The sequence below is a fragment of the Oxyura jamaicensis genome, chromosome 9, assembly GCF_011077185.1.
Source record: "Oxyura jamaicensis isolate SHBP4307 breed ruddy duck chromosome 9, BPBGC_Ojam_1.0, whole genome shotgun sequence".
In the NCBI taxonomy this organism is placed as follows: Eukaryota; Metazoa; Chordata; class Aves; order Anseriformes; family Anatidae; genus Oxyura; species Oxyura jamaicensis.
The window spans coordinates 14604941-14615723 of record NC_048901.1 but is presented as its reverse complement, the minus strand read 5'-3'; the positions used below and the strand labels follow the sequence as shown (position 1 = coordinate 14615723).

At 43.3% G+C, this 10783-nt stretch overlaps 1 long non-coding RNA gene across 1 annotated transcript; it reads left to right on the top strand.

The window, feature by feature from the left end:
• Nucleotides 1-3575: 3575 nt before the first annotated feature.
• Nucleotides 3576-9267, top strand: LOC118171429. The gene is made up of 4 exons (XR_004753199.1): nt 3576-3625; nt 5672-5866; nt 6082-6145; nt 7273-9267. It is a non-coding gene; the product is annotated as an uncharacterized LOC118171429 (long non-coding RNA).
• Nucleotides 9268-10783: the final 1516 nt, after the last annotated feature.

The following is a 10783-nucleotide window of genomic DNA, read 5'->3' as shown; positions in this document are numbered from 1 at the left end:
CCCAAGGAGGTGTTATGGCTGAGGTGCCCCCAAGCATTCTGCTGGCACGGTCTCAGATGAATTTTCTGTTACGTTGCACTGTATCTGCCTGGGGCCAGTTCATCAGGCAATCCAGATCACGTCGCATGCTTGGTGAAGCAGGAAATAGTGATGACAGGCAATCTTTGTGCCATCTGCCACAATTATTAGCAACTGATGTTTTATTTATCTCCAAATCAGCCATGAAGACACTGACTTCCATAAGAAACATGCTCAATGACAAGATTTCATCTTTTGAGATCTACTGGTTAAAGGATGAAGAGCCACAAGCATGCCATTAATGCACTCAGGGTTGCTTACAAAAGACTGCCATGTCTGTGCACCTACAGTTACCAGTCAAGTCAGAAATACTGTTGATTGGAAAAGGTCATTTGGGAATATCTAATCCCATAAAGCCATGTTCATTGGCTACTAATTAGTTATGCTGACACCATGAACTTCCATACATAGGCAACTCCACACTTACCTTCCCAGAACTGAGATCCAGTCTGGGAATGAACCTGCAATTACTCCTAGAGTTTCTCAAAGTATCTGAGGTTCCTATTCATAGGAAATAACATTGTTCTGGTTATTTTTTCTCTCCTGTTATCAAAACAGAGCACAAATAGCAGAAGATGACATTATTGTTTACCATGAAGAAAATGTTTTCTTAACAATCTACATCCATAGTGAGAGGAAAGCATTTAATTCCCAATTTAACTTTATTTTTATTTTTTAACTTTATTTATTTATTTTTTTTAACATAAACATTTAAAATGTGCTATACCAAAATTGTCAAAAATATGTTGGCATTTCATTTCTGTTTTGTATACAGCATGTTTTGTTGAAACCAGTCCCTTTGAAAACACTTCAACTTAAACTAAAACAGCATTTTCCTTTGAAAAATGACTTCATTATAAACATGCAGTCAGGTCTGCTTTGGTCATCGCACTGGCCTGTTTCTACATATTGACCCAGCATTCTCAGTTTTCAGTGTTAGCAGTTTCTCAGTATTCTAAGATTTATTAAAGAATTAGGTCAGTGATGCCATGAGCACCTCAACCAACACTTCAGCAACTGAAAAGCCTCCAACTGTATTCTTATGGCTAGCTGGAATAAATCAACATGTTTGCATATGAGATACTATCAGCTCCTCAGAGCACACTATGTTAGTGTGTCAGGTCCAAGAACTCGGCTGCAGAGAATCTTACTACCTCTTTCCTCTTATATATTGCCAACACAAATGGAGATGTCTCTGAAGACAGTAATCCATGCCTTCTGCTTTGCTCACACTCTTTCAATGTATGCAGTTGCCAGAAAAAGAAAACCCTGCTCCTTTCATGCTTATATTTTAATTGCATGCTCCTTTCTGTAGGCAGGCGAAAGTAACATCTATCGTTCTGTTTCCCATCTCTGTCTCAAATACATCTGCTCCACTTGTGGCGATGCACTGGAGAACAGCTGTTTGGTCCCATTCAGCATCAGCCCTGCTGACACATGTTCATTTACCTGCATTTAACAGCCTGATAGAGCTGGAAAGCATTTAAACTCACTCACTATACCCTTCAGATTTACATACATGAAAATTAAAATCAAGTACTGGTGAAGTCCCTTAATAATTGCATTTGTTTTGGCTACTTTCATCTACTCAGCAGCACAAGCCTGCCAGAGCCCTGGCTCATCCAAACAACAGTAAATGCTCAATTGATCTACACTTGCCCAGCATTTGACAAAAAGCTGGACCTGAATTGAGAAAACTGAGGGCATCTGGGCTATGTCACAGACACCACCACCTTTCATCTCTGCTTTGCTTTGTCCTTAGAAGTGAGCCAGACCACTTGCACGCTGCTCTCTTAGCCCTGCCAGGCTCCCACACACTGACATGGCTGGGAAGATGCCCGGAGCTCACTCCAAACCTCATGCTTTGCTCAGTGCAGCTCTACTGCTTGCAATTCCTTTTACATTAATTTTATGTCTTGAGGTCACCACCTTTTTGGCTAGATCAAGATGATTTAACTTCCCATCCTCATTGCAAATTTATCTGTCTTTCTTTCTTGCCTGTCCGTATCCGAAACTTCTCAATAACCATCGTAACACATGTAACAAGCATCCAAATCCTTCCGGCTGCTCTGCATACTAGACTGGGTATTAGAGGGAGACAGACTTAGCAGGTGGCTGGGGCTCACTGCCTGGCTGTACTCCAGCCTGCTGCCTTTCTTTATTTTCCCTCACTTATGCCTCTCTGAAATCCAGCAACTTGCACCCTGCCCTTCTACCACTCCGTTGTCAAAGTATCTGGGCAGTTCACAGTCCCTAGCACACTCTTCCTCTCCATCCTCCACAGGTAAGGATGTACTTGCCAGGTGCTACATAGATGTCAGGAGACGCCTTCTACTCTGAAGAGGTTCTGGTCTTATTTTGAGCAATCCCAGCTGCCAAACATAGCCTGACAGGAGAGCTCCTGCAGGTACAGCAAGTCTCCTCGGTTTGGTCCTGCATACAATGAAGAGGTCAATGCAGCAGATGCTTTTGAGCAGTGACTTCATCAGCAAATGTGGTTGCAGCCTGTGTGCAGACACCTGTCTGCCAGTTACCAGCCCAGTGCTGGAGCAGCCGGATCTGAGCAGCCTGCAGGGTGTCACCTCCTGTCACCGCTTGTTTCAGTTCGGTGCACAGCTTATATTTAGTCTTTAGTAGGTGATGTTATGAGAGGAGATGGAACAAAGAAAGACGTGACAGAGGAAATAGATCACATTGTTCCCATTAAAAAATGTATTAATCCTGGCATTTTTACTTATACTTTTATTTATGGTAGAGTAACTATTTTTTTTTTTTTTTTCCTCCCCAGAAAGAGCACTTGACAGGCAAATAGCAGCTCTCTGTTATAGTACTATGAAGTGAAAGTCTGGCCTCTCATTTCACAGACTAAAGCTAACTCTCATTATCCTGCATTTAGCCAATGCTTCTCCTGATACATTAAAATAAGATCAACTTGCCCAAAAGCACACTCCAGGGCTATTGTTGAGAAATCACAGCTGCGTGGCTTGCACCTTAACAGCATTTCCCATTAGCTGCCATCACCTTTATTGCTCAATTGGAATACCCACTACATTATTAGATTTTCATCACTTTCCTCTCAGGTTGGCATTTGGCCTTTCTTTTTAAATACCATGTGCTGGATGTAGCGAGGGACAGTTAGAAGCTCTTGCTGTACAGAGCAGGAGCAGAACAGCTAGGATTAATGCTACACAGGAGTACATCAGTATTTTCCTTTCTTTCTGAAGGGTGGAAAGCACCAAAGAAAGACTGCAAAGCTCTGCTCGGAGTGACTTGGAACCAGATCTTCTGACAGCAAACAACATTGCTAGCAAATGGCAGGGAGAATCCTTACAAGTCGCACCTCTGTTGCCTCAAGCAATTCCCTTACCGGTCCCTGTCATTAACTAATTAATCACAGCTTGTAGGTTCCATCAGCTGTGTCTGAGGATTATAGCAAGGCAAGCAAGCCCACCCCACAAATGGCTGAGAAGCAGGTTGAGGTAAATTGCTACATGTGTGCTTTGGAAGTAACGGTTACTGGAGATAACTTTTCCTAGGGATCATTATGGTAAAGTACCAATTACTGTTTCCCTTAAGAAAAAAAAAAAAAATAAAAAATCTAGATATCTAAATATTTTTGGATACCTTACTCTAAATAACTGCTCTCGGTTACATACAGATCTCATTGCAGAACAGACACACATTTTTGCATCTGTTAAGCTTATCTTGCTCAGCTTGAGTATAGATTCTGTATTCTCTCTAAGGAAAAAATGGAAGGCATGTGTGCTGGTACTTCACCCTGCTGTTTTCAAAAAGAGCTCCTTTGAGTTTCAGGGATAAAAGTGACTAGATAGCTCTCTTCTGTGTGTCCCCAAATGTTGTTAATGTTGAATGGGTGTTCTTACTAGTGAGCTCAGTAGTGTTTAGCACTCATCTTCCTCTCTGGGTTCTTGTCATGTTAGTCCTTCTTATCAAGCTATGCTAGAATAGCTGTCACAATGCAGAGCTTATTCTGGACAGTCCCAGCCTTGATCAACTCGAAATATTTTCCACTTGTATTACCACCCCTGCCCCCCCTTCTTTTTTATTTTTATTTTTTCCTTATGACTACTCCTTCTCTGCTGGCCCATTTGGTTTTGGCAAGAGATGGGTAACCAGGTCTTGCAAAAGCCTGAAATGCTTGTGACTTGTGCTGCACAGCAGTTGAACATCCAGTAAGGATAAATACAAGTGAAATCTATAACCACTTTGCACTTTTCCCACCGTGTCATCAGATATAGCTAGTACAGGCTGACTAACGCGCTGGGAGGATATCACACCCTTCCGAAGTGCCTGGAGGGTGGAGGATGTGAGTGGGTGATTTTGTCCTGTTCTGCCTTTTCAGAGATGTCTTCGAAGCACTGTGCTCTTAATGTACAGCTCCTCATACAAGGGCAATGTGTTCAGTCTTCTCCTTGCAGCTGGAGCCCCCAGCAGCTGTGCTTCCCTCTTAACCCTTGCTCTGCCTCCAGGGCCGGACAGTCTTCTACAGAGATTAGTGGTGTCATCTGCAGATAGAGGCAGACAATTTCCCTCAGGTCCAGCCTAAAAGGCAGGTTATCCTCAGAAAATGCAGCCAGAAGCTTACACTTCTTTCTGCACTAAGTGCACATCAGAGGGGACACTAAGGGGTGAGCAGGGGCTCTTTGGATAGAGTTGGCAGCATGGGGCTCAGATGGGTGCTGCCCTGCTCAGCGCTCCCCTGCTGGCATCCACCTTTCATGGGCACGGGGTTTGTTTGTGGTCCTACCACGAGACAACACACCTTGCCACTCTGATGAGGCAGCTCTTTTGAAGTGTCTTGCTTGCTTGGGACACTTCTGCATGGAGGCGTCAGCTCCTATTGCATTACCGTGCGTACTGGGAGTGCTGTGATATTTGCTCTGTGCTCAGGATGGGAGCTCTTCTAGCCTCCCCCACCCACTTCACATGCAGATACACACACTTCAAGCAGTCCAGTATATCTCCAGAGAGTGGAAAGTAGTTGCTGAAAATACTTATGTACAAGTTATTTCTGGCCTGGCCCACATCAACCCTGTGGCACCCATTACACAATGCTGCACAAAGAAGCCCTTATCTGGAGGAGCTCAGAGCCAGTTTTACAGCCCACAAGTAACCAAAGGGCAATCCTACTGGCTTTGCAATTGAATCCTAGGAATTTGAGGTCCAGGAATTCAATTTAGATGTCAAATCTTGTCCAGCAGGATCTGCCAAGTTGCTTTCTTATGATTTGAATGGAGCTCTGGTAGAAGGGATCAGAAAATGCTGCGCTACTTGAAGCCATGGTGTTCCTCTACCAAAAAACCGGGGGCAGGCAAAGCAGATCTTCCCAGCTGGAATTTAGTTCAAGATAATTATTTTCTTTCTCTCTTTGTAGAAAGATTTGCAATAATCCATGGAAAAGGAGGGAGGCTTACCCCTTAGCTGGCACTGGACAAATACCCAGTGCTGGGCACAGAAACTGGATTTGGTTCACAAATGCACATCTGGTCTGGAAGGCTTTTGGCTCAAATCCTAATAAAGCCATAGGAATTCATAAATATATATATATATATAATTTTTTATTCATAACTAGGCTTGAAGAACCAAAATGACTCAAAACAGTGCAAGGAAGATCCATCCTTTCCTTCTGGACCATATCCACTTTCAGATAGCTTCTGATTACATTTATGTTCCATAATGGCCTCATGGGTGCTGATCTTTAAAGGTCTGTACTAAAACTTCCAGCTTTCTCTGTTATGGTGAGGACATGAGAAGCAAGCTTATGCAGGTAAGAAATTAGAAGATACTTTTGATATAATGGTATTGGTGGGACAAAAATATAGAGAGGCTACAGGAATATTAGCACTTTGCCTGCCAGCTCGTGAGTCAGAGGTGTCAGAGCATAATTCCTTGGTTTACTTATAAGATAGCAGGGAAAAAGCAGTGGAAGCTTCACCACTGTCAGGCTAGGACTGCTCACATCAGTCTCCAATTCCCCTTCAGGTCACTCACCATCTCAAGGAAATCAGATTGGTTTGACACACTTGTTCTCATCAAATCCCTGGAGGTGGGTCCTTATCTTCTTATTCTTTTGCTGCTAATGATGGGATGCTCAGTAATGGCTCACATGTCCTGGCTCCTGGAAAGACTAATCCCCAGAGCCTCTCTCTGCCCTCTGAGGAGCATTACACTTGCCCTCCTCTACTCCTTTGGGACCCTTACTGTCATCTCTGCTTCCTCAAATGCAATCGCTTATGTTTCAGAGGTTTAGTTCAGCTAATTCTTTAAGCACTCTAGGGGGAATTTCAGCACTCCTTGCCAGCTTGAGCACATGCTTTTTCTTTAAGCCTAGATATTTCTTTAATTCATTCTTCCTCTATGCTGCTTTGGAATAATCTATTCTCTTACAATAATTATCCATGCTAATTGCTTGGTTAGAATTGACTTGTCAATTAAAAATGGAAAAAAAAATAATTCTGAGTGTTTCAGCTTTGATGTGTTTTTCACTGCTGGCTCTTCTGTGCTGTGCAGTGGGCAGGTAGCTCCTTTTGTCACAGCCTGTTTCTTCCCCCCTGCACCTCTGCCCTCTTTCTTGTGGATGGCCAGGCCAGAGCGCTCCCTCTTCAGGCTTTTCATAGCAAAAGGGATAGAAAGAAGCCTTCAGAGCTGGAGAACTGGGCAGGATGTACATGCTGGCAATACCTGTCTGCTTCTGAGCAAACCTTGGCAGGACTGCAGGACTTCGCTTGCAGCACTTGTGTGCAGGTGAACATCTCTGAAGGGAGTTTGTGCACTTTTATGCATTTGCTCCTCCTGGTGCTATTACCTCTGCCTTTGGTTAGATTTCAGCTGAGGCCACCGCCAGCAAAGTCCCTCTGGTCCCACAGGGGTACCTGAGCTGGTGTTTGTGTCTCACCTGGGTCTCCCACATCGAGGAGAACGGCAAGAGAACTGCCCAGCAGTACTGCCCGTGATTTGGCCACTGAGGACATATCTCTACACAACATGGCCATAAAGCCACCACATTTAGAGACATGTCTGGGAAACAGGAGGAGAATTGCTTCTGGTTAACACCTTCTATTGCATTCTGGCAGTCCTGAGTTGTTGTTCTGCTGGATGATTATCAGCTGCTACTGCATGCATTTGGAAAAGAGCATTCGATTTTTTTTCCTGACGTTTTTCTACCTCTTTCAGGTGTCAAGAGCTGAAGAACATAATCTGTAAAAGTCAAATGGCCAAGTTTTTGTTCTCCCAATCTAAATCAGTTACTAGCTACTAAGATCAGTAGCAAACTAATGTGTGTGAGATTATCATACATCGGCTGCTGTGGTTTTCCTTCCTGTGAAGCACTTGGCTATTATCAGATGCAAGTTCTTGAACATCGAGTTTGGGTTACGGAACAGTTTGTCTTGTGTCTCTAAATAGTCAAAAAACAACAACAACAACAACAACAAAATGAAGAAAAAAATAAAATAATCTTTTTAATCACTATCTTCAGGCTGATCTGCTTTTGGAAGCACGGATTGCCGCCTGCATGCGCTGTAGTTGACAACGGATGCAAGCAGTTTGCCCATACAAGGGCAGCCCCTGTTTTACAGCTACATTCTTGGTGTTTACACCCACTTTTAAAATTAACTTTGGGGCCCTTAGGAAGAGCAGGGGTATCCTCAAAGCCGAACCACCTTCCAACTCTCCTTGCTTGATGCCACCTAGTGGCTACTGGCAGACGGGAGCTCTTAGAAGAGCCCAAGATTTGGGGAACACCCCATTTTTAGGAAAGTGGCATTGCAAGTAGTAGTTATTCCTGGAGTTGCAAAGATAAAATCAGATGAGGTTGCTCTCAATTATCTGCTGGCATTAATCAAGTCACTGAATCCATGGCGGAGCCCAGCACAGGCATGGCTCTTCAGGGTTGGCCCAGCTGTCATCTCAAAAAGCCCAGCAGGAAACAACCTGTAAAAGTGAATTATTTGTGTGTGTGTGTGTGTGTGTGTGTGTGTCACAGAAGCCACAGAAAAAGAACTTCCTTAAAAACTTATGCACCATCCACAGCATGGATGTGGGGCAAATACTCATCAGCTTTATCAAACCTGGCCACCCGCACTTCATGCGGGTCTATTCCAGTTTCTTCCAAACACTTTTGCAGTAGGTCTGAGTGACTTAACAAGGGGAGCCAAACACTTTTTCCCAGCCAACTGTATCCCAACTGATTGCACTGATTTGCATCAAATCCTAATTAAGGCTTAGATTTTGGGTGCAATTGTAGATAATAACCAAATAAAGCATATTTCATTTGGTTAAAATTTACAACTGAGCAAGTCACCCAGTGAAACCTTTCCTCTTTTATTCACAAATTAGTTGAGGCAGACTTTAATTCTTACTGAGTCTAGCGAATGATTTGAGACAATGGCTTACAGCCTGCCTGGAATATCCATGTCAATAGATATTTGCCTGAAAGCTCAAGATTATTTCTGGCTTGTTTTCCATCAAAACTCACTTATGGTTTCAAATGTTTGTTTGTTTGGCTTAGTGAGCACTAGAGCTGTGTCTTTTATTTTTAGTGTTTTTGCCTCAGTATTTGAGAAAATACTAATATTTACTCATCAAAAAATCTAGGCAGTCTGAGCTTCTATAGAATGTCCAATGTATACATAAAAACATGAAAAAGTATGTTATCCATCACATGATTGTAAACCTGTTTTCTGATAACAAGAATTGACTGCATGAGAAATTCCAAATGGAAATTTGATTTCTTTCCTTTACTGTGATGCTAAAAACTCTAGTTGCATTTGCGGTCTTGGATTAGCTGCAGCAAGTTTTTCTAATTTAGCAAAGACAGACTAGCATTTTCAAAATGTAAAATATTTAGTATTTATTCCTATAAAGATAAATAGTTTATTTATATACAGTATTTTTGAATAATTTACTTTCCATACAGCTCAGCTCTCCCAGCTATCTAGATATCCTCTCTAATCTCTCTCTTTGCCTGCTACTGTTTAAACAAAGATCATTTTTATTATTTTTCCAACTAAAAGCTCTTTTAATAGCCACTTACACAGAGCATACATCACAAAGTCTATGGCCCCATAGATCACAAATTATGAGATCATTGGCTGATGAATTGTCAATTGTTTCCACAGGGTTTGTAGGCAACACAGATTTCCAAAGGAATGTAGAAAGCCTATTTTTGCTTCTATTATTCATCCATTCATTTTTCCCCCGAAATAGCCTCTTTTCAGTTCCAGTGCATGTGCAAACTAGAAATAACATCAGCCCTGGAGGATTTTCCTTTACCCTTCCCTCAGACATTCATTCCCCGATTTAGGGTGTCTGTTCTCAACTTTTCAGAATAGCATCTCCTTCCCCTGCTCCGTGCCACATGCCTCCCGTACAGCGGCAGTGACCGGGCTGCCTCGGGTGATTCTTATTTAGGCCAAACAACGCCAGAACAACCCCTCTGCTTGTCTTCTGCCCAGCAGATGCAGCAGGGGCCTGACTTCATCCATCAGAATGGATGGTGCAAAAGTCCCTGTTCTCCGCTTTGCAGTCACTAGAGGGCAAAGCAGGTCTCCGTAAGGCAACCCTGCAGCCCGAAGGGGGCTGACCTGGCACAGCTCCTGCCTTTGGCTCGGGAGGCTCTGGTGTGGGGATCCTGCCTGCAGGGGCAGAGCTGGACGTACCCAGCCCGGCTGCTGAACCTGAGCTTGCTCTGTAGCAGCCACAGTGCTGGCAAAGCAGCAGCAGCCAGGGAATATCTGGGGTTGCCCAGGTTGACCTGGGACATGGTCACGTTTCCCCAGAGACAGCAGTTCTCATGTGTTTCTTCACTAAGTTGTTGACATCCACTAAGTCGTTCATCCTGCACAGCAGATCAGGAATCACCCCGTGAAGTCAGTGTAAAGCTAACCTGGGGAGGCAGAGGAGGAGTGAAATCTGGAGATGACAACTCCAGAGCACAGGAAGGGTTTTCAGTCTACAGGGCTTTACCCCAAGATGGGGAGTCAGCTCATAAATTGCCCCTCAGGCGAGTCAGTACACCTAACCCTGAGCCAAAACCAACAAAGTCTGTGTGTAGGCCTTGCTCCTGTGAAATGGGAATTGCTTTTGGGGTTGTGCTCAAAATCTCCAGCTAGAAACAAGACATACATCTCCTGTCCATCTCCTTTAATTTCAGTAGCACTCTTCACTATTCTCCTCAGTCATGTAGGTATCAGATATTGTTCACTAAGTGCAAGAAATAATAAAAACACAGAGATGTGGGGGAATGGGGGAATGACCATTGTTTACTGAAGGGGTTTTATTACAAAGCAGAGTCCCATGACAGTCAATAGGAGGATGTGTTCCATTCTGCTGTCATGCAACATGTGGCCTTAGTGCAGGAAAGATAAAGATCTAAAGCTCCCCCCCCCTTTTTTTTTTTTTAAAAAAAAAAATAATAATAATAAAAAAATGATGCATCTGAATGCCTGGTCTGGGCTTTTTGATTGCTAAGCAGCCACAGCTCACACTGAGCACAGGGATAATTTTAAGTTTTCATCACTTCTGGAAAATAGGCCATTAAATAGGTCATTAAGTATAGCATTAGCTGCCTCGCTTCAGCCACCCAGGCTGAAGAAATCTGGCTGTTGAAAAGCAAGCAGAGGCTCAGATTAGCACTGGGTGCAGACTGGCTGGCCATGCTGTTGTTTGCTACAATATATATTAT